The sequence below is a fragment of the Scyliorhinus torazame genome, chromosome 11 (assembly GCF_047496885.1).
Source record: "Scyliorhinus torazame isolate Kashiwa2021f chromosome 11, sScyTor2.1, whole genome shotgun sequence".
NCBI lineage: Eukaryota > Metazoa > Chordata > Chondrichthyes > Carcharhiniformes > Scyliorhinidae > Scyliorhinus > Scyliorhinus torazame.
This window is the reverse complement of record NC_092717.1, coordinates 112,825,045-112,843,325: the sequence shown is the minus strand read 5'-3', so window position 1 is coordinate 112,843,325 and position 18,281 is coordinate 112,825,045. Positions and strand designations below refer to the sequence as shown.

The 18,281-nt window shown below is 44.4% G+C and overlaps 1 long non-coding RNA gene across 22 annotated transcripts in view; it reads right to left on the bottom strand.

Moving 5' to 3' along the window:
- The window catches only part of LOC140385455 (uncharacterized), a 79,610-nt gene that overhangs the window by 18,743 nt on the left and 42,586 nt on the right, over positions 1-18,281 (bottom strand). For 16 of the 22 annotated variants that reach the window (XR_011933364.1, XR_011933367.1, XR_011933368.1 and 13 more), the window contains 8 exons: positions 17,969-18,050; positions 16,583-16,664; positions 14,235-14,316; positions 12,849-12,930; positions 9,299-9,380; positions 7,913-7,994; positions 4,364-4,445; positions 2,978-3,059 (listed from right to left, as the gene is read on the bottom strand). This is a non-coding gene — a long non-coding RNA (uncharacterized lncRNA). Of the gene's footprint in view, positions 1-2,977; positions 3,060-4,363; positions 4,446-7,912; positions 7,995-9,298; positions 9,381-12,848; positions 12,931-14,234; positions 14,317-14,712; positions 14,901-16,582; positions 16,665-17,968; positions 18,051-18,281 lie in introns of all 22 variants that reach the window. The other 6 variants (XR_011933366.1, XR_011933376.1, XR_011933375.1 and 3 more) reach the window with 6 other exon arrangements.

Below are 18,281 nucleotides of genomic sequence, written 5' to 3'. Positions count from 1 at the left end.
TTTTGAACTGGTAACGTAGTTTCAAGTCAGGATGGCATTACTTGGAAGAGAACTTGCAGGTAGTAGTGTTCCTCTGCATCTGCTGCCTTTGCCCTAGGTGCAAGAGGTTACAGGTGCTATTGAAAGGGCTTTGGCAAGCTGTTGTATGCATTGTCCAGATGGCACACAATCGCTGATGTAGGGAGTGAATATTTAGGGTGGGAAATGGAGTGCCAATCAAGCGGGCTACTTTGTCCTCAATTAACTTCTTGAGTGTTGTTGGGAGTGCACTCAACCAGGCAAGTGCAGACTACTACATTACACTATTGACTTGTGGCTTACAGGTGGTAAACTGGCGTTCAGGAGTCAGGGGGTGGGCTACTTATCTGCTCTTGGAGCCACAGTATTTATATAGGTGGTCCAATGGGGTTTCTGGTCCATAGTAACCTTCTTGGACATTGGTAGTGGGGGATTCAGCAATGGTAATGCCGGGTCAAGAGGAAATGGCTAGATTCTCTCGTGCTGGAGATGATTATTGCCTGGCACATGTGTGGCACAAATGTTACTTGCCACTTCTCAGCCCAAGCCTGAATCTGTCCAGGTCTTGCTGCACATGGACAAGGACTGCTTCAGTATTGAGATGTTATGAATGGTACTGAACACTGTGCAATCAGTAGCGGACATCCCCACTTCCGATGTTATGAAGGAAGATCACGGATGAAGGAGCTGAAAGTGGTTGGGTATAGGACACTACTCTTGAGGAACTGCAACACTAATATCCTGGGGCTGTGATGATTGGCATCCAACAACCACAACCATCTTTCTTTGTGCCAAGTGTGCCTCCAAACAGTGAAGAATTTTCCCCTATTCCCATTAGCTTCTGTTTTGCTAGGGGTCCTTGGTGTCACACTTAATTAAATGCTGCCTTGACAGTCACTCTCACCTCCCTGTTTAATTCAGCTGTTTTGTCCATATTTGGACCATGGAAAGGAGCCACGTTGCCCTGATAGAACCCAAACTGTGCATCAGGAAGGAGGTTATTGCTGTCTTAAGTAACACTTGAGAACACTGTTGACGATGCCGTCCATTAACTGGCTGACAGATCAAAGCTACACACTCAGTAATTAATGTCAAAAGCACTTTGAGACATCTCAAACAGGTTGGCACAGTATTTAGCACTGCCGCATCACAGCGCCAGGAGCCCAGGTTTGATTCCGACCTCGAGTAACTGTCTATATAAAGTTTGCACATTCTCCCAGTGCCTGCGTGGGCTTCCCCCGGGTGCTCCGGTTTCCCTCCGCCGTCCAAAGATGTGCGCATTAGGTGGATTGGTCACGCCAAAATTGCCCTGTAGTGACCAACGGTTAGGTGGGGTTGCTGGGATAGGGTGGAGGTGTGGACAGAGGTAGGGTGCTCTTTCAGAGGCCGGTGTAGACTCGATGGGCCGAATGGCCGCCTTCTACACTGTAAACTCTACATGATACAATAAATTTATCGCTTTTACAGATGAGTGGGTACAGTCACATTGAATTAAATATTCGTTTTAGGCAGTAACCTAAATGCTAATAACATATTAATTTGAAAATAACATGCTCCAGAACATCAACTCATTTGACCAAAACGTTTGAAATTTTAGTACAAATAAATACATTTTTATCCTGCTGGAAACTCAGAACAAGTAGATATCCACATGACTTTTATATCAGATGGGTAAACGACAAAGGTAATCTTCATTGTTCCAGTTATAAATGTATAAAGTTGCAAAGATATTTGAACAAATCGTTAATCACATTTACCTTTGTCGAAATCACTGAAGAATCATTTGAAGACCGAGCCTTCCTTCACACACCTATCAGAATATGTAGGCATGGTCATCACCTGGAATCATTATATTATTCAAAAATAATAATAAATATGCAAACATCTTACAAACTAATGATGCATCCAACATATGTCAATTACAACAGGCAGCTGAAAATTTTAAAAATCTTTTTCCTCAGTTAACTGTCTGTGTGGAGTTTCCACATTCTCCCAGTGTCTGCGTGGGTTTCCCCCAGGTGCTCCGGTTTCCTCCCACCGTCCAAAGATGTGCAGTGTAGCTGGATTGGCCATGCTATATTACCCCAAATTGGAATTTCAGGGTGACACGGTAGTACAGCGGTTAGCACTATTGCTTCACAGCACCAGGGACCTGGGTTCGAATCCCGACTTGGGTCACTGACTGTACGGAGTTTCCACATTCTCCCAGTGTCTGCGTGGGTTTCCCCCAGGTGCTCCAGTTTCCTGCCACCGTTCAAAGATGTGCAGTGTAGGTGGATTGGCCATGCTATATTACCCTGAATTGGAATTTAAGGGCAGCACGGTAGCACAGTGGTTAGTACCATTGCTTCACAGCGCCAGGGACCCGGGTCGGATTCCTGACATGGGTCACTGTCTGTGCAGAGTCTGCACGTTCTCCCCGTGTCTGCGTGGGTTTCCTCGGAGTGCTCCGGTTTCCCTCCGCCGTCCAAAGATGTGCGCATTAGGTGGATTGGTCACGCCAAAATTGCCCTGTAGTGACCAACGGTTAGGTGGGGTTGCTGGGATAGGGTGGAGGTGTGGACAGAGGTAGGGTGCTCTTTCAGAGGCCGGTGTAGACTCGATGGGCCGAATGGCCGCCTTCTACACTGTAAACTCTACATGATACAATAAATTTATCGCTTTTACAGATGAGTGGGTACAGTCACATTGAATTAAATATTCATTTTAGACAGTAACCTAAATGCTAATAACATATTAATTTGAAAATAACATGCTCCAGAACATCAACTCATTTGACCAAAACGTTTGAAATTTTAGTACAAATAAAAACATTTTTATCCTGCTGGAAACTCAGAACAAGTAGATATCCACATGACTTTTATATCAGATGGGTAAACGACAAAGGTAATCTTCATTGTTCCAGTTATAAATGTATAAAGTTGCAAAGATATTTGAACAAATCATTAATCACATTTACCTTTGTCGAAATCACTGAAGAATCAATCGAAGACCGAGCCTTCCTTCACACACCTATCAGAATATGTAGGCATGGTCATCACCTGGAATCATTATATTATTCAAAAATAATAATAAATATGCAAACATCTTATAAACTAATGATGCATCCAACATATGTCAATTACAACAGGCAGCTGAAAATTTAAAAAATCTTTTTCCTCGGCTTGATTCCGCCCTCAGTTAACTGTCTGTGTGGAGTTTCCACATTCTCCCAGTGTCTGCGTGGGTTTCCCCCAGGTGCTCCGGTTTCCTCCCACCGTCCAAAGATGTGCAGTGTAGCTGGATTGGCCATGCTATATTACCCCAAATTGGAATTTCAGGGTGACACGGTAGTACAGCGGTTAGCACTATTGCTTCACAGCACCAGGGACCTGGGTTCGAATCCCGACTTGGGTCACTGACTGTACGGAGTCTACACGTTCTCCCAGTGTCTGCGTGGGTTTCCCCTGGGTGCTCCAGTTTCCTGCCACCGTTCAAAGATGTGCAGTGTAGGTGGATTGGCCATGCTATATTACCCTGAATTGGAATTTAAGGGCAGCACGGTAGCACAGTGGTTAGTACCATTGCTTCACAGCGCCAGGGACCCGGGTCCGATTCCCGACATGGGTCACTGTCTGTGCAGAGTCTGCACGTTCTCCCCGTGTCTGCGTGGGTTTCCTCGGAGTGCTCCGGTTTCCTCCCACCGTCCAAAGATGTGCGGGTTAGGTGGATTGGTCACGCTAAAATGAAAATGAAATGAAAATCGCTTATTGTCACAAGTAGGCTTCAAATGAAGTTACTGTGAAAAGCCCCTAGTCGCCACATTCCGGCGCCTGTTCGGGAGGCTGGTACGGGAATTGAACCGTGCTGCTGGCCTGCTTTCAAAGCCAGCGATTTAGCCCTGTGCTAAACCAGCCCTGTAGTGTCCAAAGGTAAGGTGGGGTTGCTGGGTTACGGGGATAGGGTGGAGATGTGGACTTAGGTAGGTTGCTCCTTCAGAGGCCGGTATAGACACGATGGGCCGAGTGCACTGTAAATTCGATATGATTCAATAAATTCAACGATCGCTTTCACAGATGAGTGGGTACTTTTCCATTGAATTGAATAACAATTTTAGACAGTAACATAAATGCTAATAACATATTAATTTGAAAATAACATGCTCCAGAACATCAACTCATTTGGTCAAAACATTTGAAATTTTAGTACAAATAAATACATTTTTATCCTGCTGGAAACTCAGAACAAGTAGATATCCACATGATTTTTATATCAGATGGGTAAACGGTCAAGGTAATCTTCATTTTTCCAGCTATAAATGTATTAAGTCGCAAAGATATTTGTACAAATCATGAATCTCATTTACCTTTGTCGGAATCACGGCAGAATCATTCTAAGACCAAGGCTTCCTTCACACAGCTATTAGAATATGTAGGCACGGTCATCACCTGGAATCATTACATTATTCAAAAATAATAATGAATATGCAAACATCTTGTAAACTATTAATGCATCCAACATATGTCAATGAGATGTGCGGGTTAGGTGGATTGGCCATGCTAAATTGCCCTTAGTGTCCAAAAAGATTAAGTGGGGTTACTGGGTTACGGTGATAGGGTGGAGACATGGGCTTGGGTAGGGTCCTCTTTCCAAGGACCGGTACAGATTCGATGGGCCGAATGGCCTCCTTCTGCACTGTAAATTCTATGATTCTATGAATTACAAGAGGCAGCTGAAAAAAACATTCATCTTTTTCCTAGGGTTCCCTACGTTTCAGCAATCATTTTTAAAAGATCTTTGATTCGATGCATGGTCGCTGGTAAGGCCAGAATGTATTGCCTTACCCTCGAGAAAGAGAGGGTGAGCTGCCATCTTGAAGTGCCACAGTCCAATGGATACAAGTACACCGACCATGCAGTTCTGGAAGGATGTACCAGGTTTTTGAACTGGTAACGTAGTTTCAAGTCAGGATGGCATTACTTGGAAGAGAACTTGCAGGTAGTAGTGTTCCTCGCATCTGCTGCCTTTGCCCTAGGTGCAAGAGGTTACAGGTGCTATTGAAAGGGCTTTGGCAAGCTGTTGTATGCATTGTCCAGATGGCACACAATCGCTGATGTAGGGAGTGAATATTTAGGGTGGGAAATGGAGTGCCAATCAAGCGGGCTACTTTGTCCTCAATTAACTTCTTGAGTGTTGTTGGGAGTGCACTCAACCAGGCAAGTGCAGACTACTACATTACACTATTGACTTGTGGCTTACAGGTGGTAAACTGGCGTTCAGGAGTCAGGGGGTGGGCTACTTATCTGCTCTTGGAGCCACAGTATTTATATAGGTGGTCCAATGGGGTTTCTGGTCCATAGTAACCTTCTTGGACATTGGTAGTGGGGGATTCAGCAATGGTAATGCCGGGTCAAGAGGAAATGGCTAGATTCTCTCGTGCTGGAGATGATTATTGCCTGGCACATGTGTGGCACAAATGTTACTTGCCACTTCTCAGCCCAAGCCTGAATCTGTCCAGGTCTTGCTGCACATGGACAAGGACTGCTTCAGTATTGAGATGTTATGAATGGTACTGAACACTGTGCAATCAGTAGCGGACATCCCCACTTCCGATGTTATGAAGGAAGATCACGGATGAAGGAGCTGAAAGTGGTTGGGTATAGGACACTACTCTTGAGGAACTGCAACACTAATATCCTGGGGCTGTGATGATTGGCATCCAACAACCACAACCATCTTTCTTTGTGCCAAGTGTGCCTCCAAACAGTGAAGAATTTTCCCCTATTCCCATTAGCTTCTGTTTTGCTAGGGGTCCTTGGTGTCACACTTAATTAAATGCTGCCTTGACAGTCACTCTCACCTCCCTGTTTAATTCAGCTGTTTTGTCCATATTTGGACCATGGAAAGGAGCCACGTTGCCCTGATAGAACCCAAACTGTGCATCAGGAAGGAGGTTATTGCTGTCTTAAGTAACACTTGAGAACACTGTTGACGATGCCGTCCATTAACTGGCTGACAGATCAAAGCTACACACTCAGTAATTAATGTCAAAAGCACTTTGAGACATCTCAAACAGGTTGGCACAGTATTTAGCACTGCCGCATCACAGCGCCAGGAGCCCAGGTTTGATTCCGACCTCGAGTAACTGTCTATATAAAGTTTGCACATTCTCCCAGTGCCTGCGTGGGCTTCCCCCGGGTGCTCCGGTTTCCCTCCGCCGTCCAAAGATGTGCGCATTAGGTGGATTGGTCACGCCAAAATTGCCCTGTAGTGACCAACGGTTAGGTGGGGTTGCTGGGATAGGGTGGAGGTGTGGACAGAGGTAGGGTGCTCTTTCAGAGGCCGGTGTAGACTCGATGGGCCGAATGGCCGCCTTCTACACTGTAAACTCTACATGATACAATAAATTTATCGCTTTTACAGATGAGTGGGTACAGTCACATTGAATTAAATATTCGTTTTAGGCAGTAACCTAAATGCTAATAACATATTAATTTGAAAATAACATGCTCCAGAACATCAACTCATTTGACCAAAACGTTTGAAATTTTAGTACAAATAAATACATTTTTATCCTGCTGGAAACTCAGAACAAGTAGATATCCACATGACTTTTATATCAGATGGGTAAACGACAAAGGTAATCTTCATTGTTCCAGTTATAAATGTATAAAGTTGCAAAGATATTTGAACAAATCGTTAATCACATTTACCTTTGTCGAAATCACTGAAGAATCATTTGAAGACCGAGCCTTCCTTCACACACCTATCAGAATATGTAGGCATGGTCATCACCTGGAATCATTATATTATTCAAAAATAATAATAAATATGCAAACATCTTACAAACTAATGATGCATCCAACATATGTCAATTACAACAGGCAGCTGAAAATTTTAAAAATCTTTTTCCTCAGTTAACTGTCTGTGTGGAGTTTCCACATTCTCCCAGTGTCTGCGTGGGTTTCCCCCAGGTGCTCCGGTTTCCTCCCACCGTCCAAAGATGTGCAGTGTAGCTGGATTGGCCATGCTATATTACCCCAAATTGGAATTTCAGGGTGACACGGTAGTACAGCGGTTAGCACTATTGCTTCACAGCACCAGGGACCTGGGTTCGAATCCCGACTTGGGTCACTGACTGTACGGAGTTTCCACATTCTCCCAGTGTCTGCGTGGGTTTCCCCCAGGTGCTCCAGTTTCCTGCCACCGTTCAAAGATGTGCAGTGTAGGTGGATTGGCCATGCTATATTACCCTGAATTGGAATTTAAGGGCAGCACGGTAGCACAGTGGTTAGTACCATTGCTTCACAGCGCCAGGGACCCGGGTCGGATTCCTGACATGGGTCACTGTCTGTGCAGAGTCTGCACGTTCTCCCCGTGTCTGCGTGGGTTTCCTCGGAGTGCTCCGGTTTCCCTCCGCCGTCCAAAGATGTGCGCATTAGGTGGATTGGTCACGCCAAAATTGCCCTGTAGTGACCAACGGTTAGGTGGGGTTGCTGGGATAGGGTGGAGGTGTGGACAGAGGTAGGGTGCTCTTTCAGAGGCCGGTGTAGACTCGATGGGCCGAATGGCCGCCTTCTACACTGTAAACTCTACATGATACAATAAATTTATCGCTTTTACAGATGAGTGGGTACAGTCACATTGAATTAAATATTCATTTTAGACAGTAACCTAAATGCTAATAACATATTAATTTGAAAATAACATGCTCCAGAACATCAACTCATTTGACCAAAACGTTTGAAATTTTAGTACAAATAAAAACATTTTTATCCTGCTGGAAACTCAGAACAAGTAGATATCCACATGACTTTTATATCAGATGGGTAAACGACAAAGGTAATCTTCATTGTTCCAGTTATAAATGTATAAAGTTGCAAAGATATTTGAACAAATCATTAATCACATTTACCTTTGTCGAAATCACTGAAGAATCAATCGAAGACCGAGCCTTCCTTCACACACCTATCAGAATATGTAGGCATGGTCATCACCTGGAATCATTATATTATTCAAAAATAATAATAAATATGCAAACATCTTATAAACTAATGATGCATCCAACATATGTCAATTACAACAGGCAGCTGAAAATTTAAAAAATCTTTTTCCTCGGCTTGATTCCGCCCTCAGTTAACTGTCTGTGTGGAGTTTCCACATTCTCCCAGTGTCTGCGTGGGTTTCCCCCAGGTGCTCCGGTTTCCTCCCACCGTCCAAAGATGTGCAGTGTAGCTGGATTGGCCATGCTATATTACCCCAAATTGGAATTTCAGGGTGACACGGTAGTACAGCGGTTAGCACTATTGCTTCACAGCACCAGGGACCTGGGTTCGAATCCCGACTTGGGTCACTGACTGTACGGAGTCTACACGTTCTCCCAGTGTCTGCGTGGGTTTCCCCTGGGTGCTCCAGTTTCCTGCCACCGTTCAAAGATGTGCAGTGTAGGTGGATTGGCCATGCTATATTACCCTGAATTGGAATTTAAGGGCAGCACGGTAGCACAGTGGTTAGTACCATTGCTTCACAGCGCCAGGGACCCGGGTCCGATTCCCGACATGGGTCACTGTCTGTGCAGAGTCTGCACGTTCTCCCCGTGTCTGCGTGGGTTTCCTCGGAGTGCTCCGGTTTCCTCCCACCGTCCAAAGATGTACGGGTTAGGTGGATTGGTCACGCTAAAATGAAAATGAAATGAAAATCGCTTATTGTCACAAGTAGGCTTCAAATGAAGTTACTGTGAAAAGCCCCTAGTCGCCACATTCCGGCGCCTGTTCGGGAGGCTGGTACGGGAATTGAACCGTGCTGCTGGCCTGCTTTCAAAGCCAGCGATTTAGCCCTGTGCTAAACCAGCCCTGTAGTGTCCAAAGGTAAGGTGGGGTTGCTGGGTTACGGGGATAGGGTGGAGATGTGGACTTAGGTAGGTTGCTCCTTCAGAGGCCGGTATAGACACGATGGGCCGAGTGCACTGTAAATTCGATATGATTCAATAAATTCAACGATCGCTTTCACAGATGAGTGGGTACTTTTCCATTGAATTGAATAACAATTTTAGACAGTAACATAAATGCTAATAACATATTAATTTGAAAATAACATGCTCCAGAACATCAACTCATTTGGTCAAAACATTTGAAATTTTAGTACAAATAAATACATTTTTATCCTGCTGGAAACTCAGAACAAGTAGATATCCACATGATTTTTATATCAGATGGGTAAACGGTCAAGGTAATCTTCATTTTTCCAGCTATAAATGTATTAAGTCGCAAAGATATTTGTACAAATCATGAATCTCATTTACCTTTGTCGGAATCACGGCAGAATCATTCTAAGACCAAGGCTTCCTTCACACAGCTATTAGAATATGTAGGCACGGTCATCACCTGGAATCATTACATTATTCAAAAATAATAATGAATATGCAAACATCTTGTAAACTATTAATGCATCCAACATATGTCAATGAGATGTGCGGGTTAGGTGGATTGGCCATGCTAAATTGCCCTTAGTGTCCAAAAAGATTAAGTGGGGTTACTGGGTTACGGTGATAGGGTGGAGACATGGGCTTGGGTAGGGTCCTCTTTCCAAGGACCGGTACAGATTCGATGGGCCGAATGGCCTCCTTCTGCACTGTAAATTCTATGATTCTATGAATTACAAGAGGCAGCTGAAAAAAACATTCATCTTTTTCCTAGGGTTCCCTACGTTTCAGCAATCATTTTTAAAAGATCTTTGATTCGATGCATGGTCGCTGGTAAGGCCAGAATGTATTGCCTTACCCTCGAGAAAGAGAGGGTGAGCTGCCATCTTGAAGTGCCACAGTCCAATGGATACAAGTACACCGACCATGCAGTTCTGGAAGGATGTACCAGGTTTTTGAACTGGTAACGTAGTTTCAAGTCAGGATGGCATTACTTGGAAGAGAACTTGCAGGTAGTAGTGTTCCTCTGCATCTGCTGCCTTTGCCCTAGGTGCAAGAGGTTACAGGTGCTATTGAAAGGGCTTTGGCAAGCTGTTGTATGCATTGTCCAGATGGCACACAATCGCTGATGTAGGGAGTGAATATTTAGGGTGGGAAATGGAGTGCCAATCAAGCGGGCTACTTTGTCCTCAATTAACTTCTTGAGTGTTGTTGGGAGTGCACTCAACCAGGCAAGTGCAGACTACTACATTACACTATTGACTTGTGGCTTACAGGTGGTAAACTGGCGTTCAGGAGTCAGGGGGTGGGCTACTTATCTGCTCTTGGAGCCACAGTATTTATATAGGTGGTCCAATGGGGTTTCTGGTCCATAGTAACCTTCTTGGACATTGGTAGTGGAGGATTCAGCAATGGTAATGCCGGGTCAAGAGGAAATGGCTAGATTCTCTCGTGCTGGAGATGATTATTGCCTGGCACATGTGTGGCACAAATGTTACTTGCCACTTCTCAGCCCAAGCCTGAATCTGTCCAGGTCTTGCTGCACATGGACAAGGACTGCTTCAGTATTGAGATGTTATGAATGGTACTGAACACTGTGCAATCAGTAGCGGACATCCCCACTTCCGATGTTATGAAGGAAGATCACGGATGAAGGAGCTGAAAGTGGTTGGGTATAGGACACTACTCTTGAGGAACTGCAACACTAATATCCTGGGGCTGTGATGATTGGCATCCAACAACCACAACCATCTTTCTTTGTGCCAAGTGTGCCTCCAAACAGTGAAGAATTTTCCCCTATTCCCATTAGCTTCTGTTTTGCTAGGGGTCCTTGGTGTCACACTTAATTAAATGCTGCCTTGACAGTCACTCTCACCTCCCTGTTTAATTCAGCTGTTTTGTCCATATTTGGACCATGGAAAGGAGCCACGTTGCCCTGATAGAACCCAAACTGTGCATCAGGAAGGAGGTTATTGCTGTCTTAAGTAACACTTGAGAACACTGTTGACGATGCCGTCCATTAACTGGCTGACAGATCAAAGCTACACACTCAGTAATTAATGTCAAAAGCACTTTGAGACATCTCAAACAGGTTGGCACAGTATTTAGCACTGCCGCATCACAGCGCCAGGAGCCCAGGTTTGATTCCGACCTCGAGTAACTGTCTATATAAAGTTTGCACATTCTCCCAGTGCCTGCGTGGGCTTCCCCCGGGTGCTCCGGTTTCCCTCCGCCGTCCAAAGATGTGCGCATTAGGTGGATTGGTCACGCCAAAATTGCCCTGTAGTGACCAACGGTTAGGTGGGGTTGCTGGGATAGGGTGGAGGTGTGGACAGAGGTAGGGTGCTCTTTCAGAGGCCGGTGTAGACTCGATGGGCCGAATGGCCGCCTTCTACACTGTAAACTCTACATGATACAATAAATTTATCGCTTTTACAGATGAGTGGGTACAGTCACATTGAATTAAATATTCGTTTTAGACAGTAACCTAAATGCTAATAACATATTAATTTGAAAATAACATGCTCCAGAACATCAACTCATTTGACCAAAACGTTTGAAATTTTAGTACAAATAAATACATTTTTATCCTGCTGGAAACTCAGAACAAGTAGATATCCACATGACTTTTATATCAGATGGGTAAACGACAAAGGTAATCTTCATTGTTCCAGTTATAAATGTATAAAGTTGCAAAGATATTTGAACAAATCGTTAATCACATTTACCTTTGTCGAAATCACTGAAGAATCATTTGAAGACCGAGCCTTCCTTCACACACCTATCAGAATATGTAGGCATGGTCATCACCTGGAATCATTATATTATTCAAAAATAATAATAAATATGCAAACATCTTACAAACTAATGATGCATCCAACATATGTCAATTACAACAGGCAGCTGAAAATTTTCAAAATCTTTTTCCTCAGTTAACTGTCTGTGTGGAGTTTCCACATTCTCCCAGTGTCTGCGTGGGTTTCCCCCAGGTGCTCCGGTTTCCTCCCACCGTCCAAAGATGTGCAGTGTAGCTGGATTGGCCATGCTATATTACCCCAAATTGGAATTTCAGGGTGACACGGTAGTACAGCGGTTAGCACTATTGCTTCACAGCACCAGGGACCTGGGTTCGAATCCCGACTTGGGTCACTGACTGTACGGAGTTTCCACATTCTCCCAGTGTCTGCGTGGGTTTCCCCCAGGTGCTCCAGTTTCCTGCCACCGTTCAAAGATGTGCAGTGTAGGTGGATTGGCCATGCTATATTACCCTGAATTGGAATTTAAGGGCAGCACGGTAGCACAGTGGTTAGTACCATTGCTTCACAGCGCCAGGGACCCGGGTCGGATTCCTGACATGGGTCACTGTCTGTGCAGAGTCTGCACGTTCTCCCCGTGTCTGCGTGGGTTTCCTCGGAGTGCTCCGGTTTCCCTCCGCCGTCCAAAGATGTGCGCATTAGGTGGATTGGTCACGCCAAAATTGCCCTGTAGTGACCAACGGTTAGGTGGGGTTGCTGGGATAGGGTGGAGGTGTGGACAGAGGTAGGGTGCTCTTTCAGAGGCCGGTGTAGACTCGATGGGCCGAATGGCCGCCTTCTACACTGTAAACTCTACATGATACAATAAATTTATCGCTTTTACAGATGAGTGGGTACAGTCACATTGAATTAAATATTCATTTTAGACAGTAACCTAAATGCTAATAACATATTAATTTGAAAATAACATGCTCCAGAACATCAACTCATTTGACCAAAACGTTTGAAATTTTAGTACAAATAAAAACATTTTTATCCTGCTGGAAACTCAGAACAAGTAGATATCCACATGACTTTTATATCAGATGGGTAAACGACAAAGGTAATCTTCATTGTTCCAGTTATAAATGTATAAAGTTGCAAAGATATTTGAACAAATCATTAATCACATTTACCTTTGTCGAAATCACTGAAGAATCAATCGAAGACCGAGCCTTCCTTCACACACCTATCAGAATATGTAGGCATGGTCATCACCTGGAATCATTATATTATTCAAAAATAATAATAAATATGCAAACATCTTATAAACTAATGATGCATCCAACATATGTCAATTACAACAGGCAGCTGAAAATTTAAAAAATCTTTTTCCTCGGCTTGATTCCGCCCTCAGTTAACTGTCTGTGTGGAGTTTCCACATTCTCCCAGTGTCTGCGTGGGTTTCCCCCAGGTGCTCCGGTTTCCTCCCACCGTCCAAAGATGTGCAGTGTAGCTGGATTGGCCATGCTATATTACCCCAAATTGGAATTTCAGGGTGACACGGTAGTACAGCGGTTAGCACTATTGCTTCACAGCACCAGGGACCTGGGTTCGAATCCCGACTTGGGTCACTGACTGTACGGAGTCTACACGTTCTCCCAGTGTCTGCGTGGGTTTCCCCTGGGTGCTCCAGTTTCCTGCCACCGTTCAAAGATGTGCAGTGTAGGTGGATTGGCCATGCTATATTACCCTGAATTGGAATTTAAGGGCAGCACGGTAGCACAGTGGTTAGTACCATTGCTTCACAGCGCCAGGGACCCGGGTCCGATTCCCGACATGGGTCACTGTCTGTGCAGAGTCTGCACGTTCTCCCCGTGTCTGCGTGGGTTTCCTCGGAGTGCTCCGGTTTCCTCCCACCGTCCAAAGATGTGCGGGTTAGGTGGATTGGTCACGCTAAAATGAAAATGAAATGAAAATCGCTTATTGTCACAAGTAGGCTTCAAATGAAGTTACTGTGAAAAGCCCCTAGTCGCCACATTCCGGCGCCTGTTCGGGAGGCTGGTACGGGAATTGAACCGTGCTGCTGGCCTGCTTTCAAAGCCAGCGATTTAGCCCTGTGCTAAACCAGCCCTGTAGTGTCCAAAGGTAAGGTGGGGTTGCTGGGTTACGGGGATAGGGTGGAGATGTGGACTTAGGTAGGTTGCTCCTTCAGAGGCCGGTATAGACACGATGGGCCGAGTGCACTGTAAATTCGATATGATTCAATAAATTCAACGATCGCTTTCACAGATGAGTGGGTACTTTTCCATTGAATTGAATAACAATTTTAGACAGTAACATAAATGCTAATAACATATTAATTTGAAAATAACATGCTCCAGAACATCAACTCATTTGGTCAAAACATTTGAAATTTTAGTACAAATAAATACATTTTTATCCTGCTGGAAACTCAGAACAAGTAGATATCCACATGATTTTTATATCAGATGGGTAAACGGTCAAGGTAATCTTCATTTTTCCAGCTATAAATGTATTAAGTCGCAAAGATATTTGTACAAATCATGAATCTCATTTACCTTTGTCGGAATCACGGCAGAATCATTCTAATACCAAGGCTTCCTTCACACAGCTATTAGAATATGTAGGCACGGTCATCACCTGGAATCATTACATTATTCAAAAATAATAATGAATATGCAAACATCTTGTAAACTATTAATGCATCCAACATATGTCAATGAGATGTGCGGGTTAGTTGGATTGGCCATGCTAAATTGCCCTTAGTGTCCAAAAAGATTAAGTGGGGTTACTGGGTTACGGTGATAGGGTGGAGACATGGGCTTGGGTAGGGTCCTCTTTCCAAGGACCGGTACAGATTCGATGGGCCGAATGGCCTCCTTCTGCACTGTAAATTCTATGATTCTATGAATTACAAGAGGCAGCTGAAAAAAACATTCATCTTTTTCCTAGGGTTCCCTACGTTTCAGCAATCATTTTTAAAAGATCTTTGATTCGATGCATGGTCGCTGGTAAGGCCAGAATGTATTGCCTTACCCTCGAGAAAGAGAGGGTGAGCTGCCATCTTGAAGTGCCACAGTCCAATGGATACAAGTACACCGACCATGCAGTTCTGGAAGGATGTACCAGGTTTTTGAACTGGTAACGTAGTTTCAAGTCAGGATGGCATTACTTGGAAGAGAACTTGCAGGTAGTAGTGTTCCTCTGCATCTGCTGCCTTTGCCCTAGGTGCAAGAGGTTACAGGTGCTATTGAAAGGGCTTTGGCAAGCTGTTGTATGCATTGTCCAGATGGCACACAATCGCTGATGTAGGGAGTGAATATTTAGGGTGGGAAATGGAGTGCCAATCAAGCGGGCTACTTTGTCCTCAATTAACTTCTTGAGTGTTGTTGGGAGTGCACTCAACCAGGCAAGTGCAGACTACTACATTACACTATTGACTTGTGGCTTACAGGTGGTAAACTGGCGTTCAGGAGTCAGGGGGTGGGCTACTTATCTGCTCTTGGAGCCACAGTATTTATATAGGTGGTCCAATGGGGTTTCTGGTCCATAGTAACCTTCTTGGACATTGGTAGTGGGGGATTCAGCAATGGTAATGCCGGGTCAAGAGGAAATGGCTAGATTCTCTCGTGCTGGAGATGATTATTGCCTGGCACATGTGTGGCACAAATGTTACTTGCCACTTCTCAGCCCAAGCCTGAATCTGTCCAGGTCTTGCTGCACATGGACAAGGACTGCTTCAGTATTGAGATGTTATGAATGGTACTGAACACTGTGCAATCAGTAGCGGACATCCCCACTTCCGATGTTATGAAGGAAGATCACGGATGAAGGAGCTGAAAGTGGTTGGGTATAGGACACTACTCTTGAGGAACTGCAACACTAATATCCTGGGGCTGTGATGATTGGCATCCAACAACCACAACCATCTTTCTTTGTGCCAAGTATGCCTCCAAACAGTGAAGAATTTTCCCCTATTCCCATTAGCTTCTGTTTTGCTAGGGGTCCTTGGTGTCACACTTAATTAAATGCTGCCTTGACAGTCACTCTCACCTCCCTGTTTAATTCAGCTGTTTTGTCCATATTTGGACCATGGAAAGGAGCCACGTTGCCCTGATAGAACCCAAACTGTGCATCAGGAAGGAGGTTATTGCTGTCTTAAGTAACACTTGAGAACACTGTTGACGATGCCGTCCATTAACTGGCTGACAGATCAAAGCTACACACTCAGTAATTAATGTCAAAAGCACTTTGAGACATCTCAAACAGGTTGGCACAGTAGTTAGCACTGCCGCATCACAGCGCCAGGAGCCCAGGTTTGATTCCGACCTCGAGTAACTGTCTATATAAAGTTTGCACATTCTCCCAGTGCCTGCGTGGGCTTCCCCCGGGTGCTCCGGTTTCCCTCCGCCGTCCAAAGATGTGCGCATTAGGTGGATTGGTCACGCCAAAATTGCCCTGTAGTGACCAACGGTTAGGTGGGGTTGCTGGGATAGGGTGGAGGTGTGGACAGAGGTAGGGTGCTCTTTCAGAGGCCGGTGTAGACTCGATGGGCCGAATGGCCGCCTTCTACACTGTAAACTCTACATGATACAATAAATTTATCGCTTTTACAGATGAGTGGGTACAGTCACATTGAATTAAATATTCATTTTAGACAGTAACCTAAATGCTAATAACATATTAATTTGAAAATAACATGCTCCAGAACATCAACTCATTTGACCAAAACGTTTGAAATTTTAGTACAAATAAAAACATTTTTATCCTGCTGGAAACTCAGAACAAGTAGATATCCACATGACTTTTATATCAGATGGGTAAACGACAAAGGTAATCTTCATTGTTCCAGTTATAAATGTATAAAGTTGCAAAGATATTTGAACAAATCATTAATCACATTTACCTTTGTCGAAATCACTGAAGAATCAATCGAAGACCGAGCCTTCCTTCACACACCTATCAGAATATGTAGGCATGGTCATCACCTGGAATCATTATATTATTCAAAAATAATAATAAATATGCAAACATCTTATAAACTAATGATGCATCCAACATATGTCAATTACAACAGGCAGCTGAAAATTTAAAAAATCTTTTTCCTCGGCTTGATTCCGCCCTCAGTTAACTGTCTGTGTGGAGTTTCCACATTCTCCCAGTGTCTGCGTGGGTTTCCCCCAGGTGCTCCGGTTTCCTCCCACCGTCCAAAGATGTGCAGTGTAGCTGGATTGGCCATGCTATATTACCCCAAATTGGAATTTCAGGGTGACACGGTAGTACAGCGGTTAGCACTATTGCTTCACAGCACCAGGGACCTGGGTTCGAATCCCGACTTGGGTCACTGACTGTACGGAGTCTACACGTTCTCCCAGTGTCTGCGTGGGTTTCCCCTGGGTGCTCCAGTTTCCTGCCACCGTTCAAAGATGTGCAGTGTAGGTGGATTGGCCATGCTATATTACCCTGAATTGGAATTTAAGGGCAGCACGGTAGCACAGTGGTTAGTACCATTGCTTCACAGCGCCAGGGACCCGGGTCCGATTCCCGACATGGGTCACTGTCTGTGCAGAGTCTGCACGTTCTCCCCGTGTCTGCGTGGGTTTCCTCGGAGTGCTCCGGTTTCCTCCCACCGTCCAAAGATGTGCGGGTTAGGTGGATTGGTCACGCTAAAATGAAAATGAAATGAAAATCGCTTATTGTCACAAGTAGGCTTCAAATGAAGTTACTGTGAAAAGACCCTAGTCGCCACATTCCGGCGCCTGTTCGGGAGGCTGGTACGGGAATTGAACCGTGCTGCTGGCCTGCTTTCAAAGCCAGCGATTTAGCCCTGTGCTAAACCAGCCCTGTAGTGTCCAAAGGTAAGGTGGGGTTGCTGGGTTACGGGGATAGGGTGGAGATGTGGACTTAGGTAGGTTGCTCCTTCAGAGGCCGGTATAGACACGATGGGCCGAGTGCACTGTAAATTCGATATGATTCAATAAATGCAACGATCGCTTTCACAGATGAGTGGGTACTTTTCCATTGAATTGAATAACAATTTTAGACAGTAACATAAATGCTAATAACATATTAATTTGAAAATAACATGCTCCAGAACATCAACTCATTTGGTCAAAACATTTGAAATTTTAGGACAAATAAATACATTTTTATCCTGCTGGAAACTCAGAACAAGTAGATATCCACATGATTTTTATATCAGATGGGTAAACGGTCAAGGTAATCTTCATTTTTCCAGCTATAAATGTATTAAGTCGCAAAGATATTTGTACAAATCATGAATCTCATTTACCTTTGTCGGAATCACGGCAGAATCATTCTAAGACCAAGGCTTCCTTCACACAGCTATTAGAATATGTAGGCACGGTCATCACCTGGAATCATTACATTATTCAAAAATAATAATGAATATGCAAACATCTTGTAAACTATTAATGCATCCAACATATGTCAATGAGATGTGCGGGTTAGGTGGATTGGCCATGCTAAATTGCCCTTAGTGTCCAAAAAGATTAAGTGGGGTTACTGGGTTACGGTGATAGGGTGGAGACATGGGCTTGGGTAGGGTCCTCTTTCCAAGGACCGGTACAGATTCGATGGGCCGA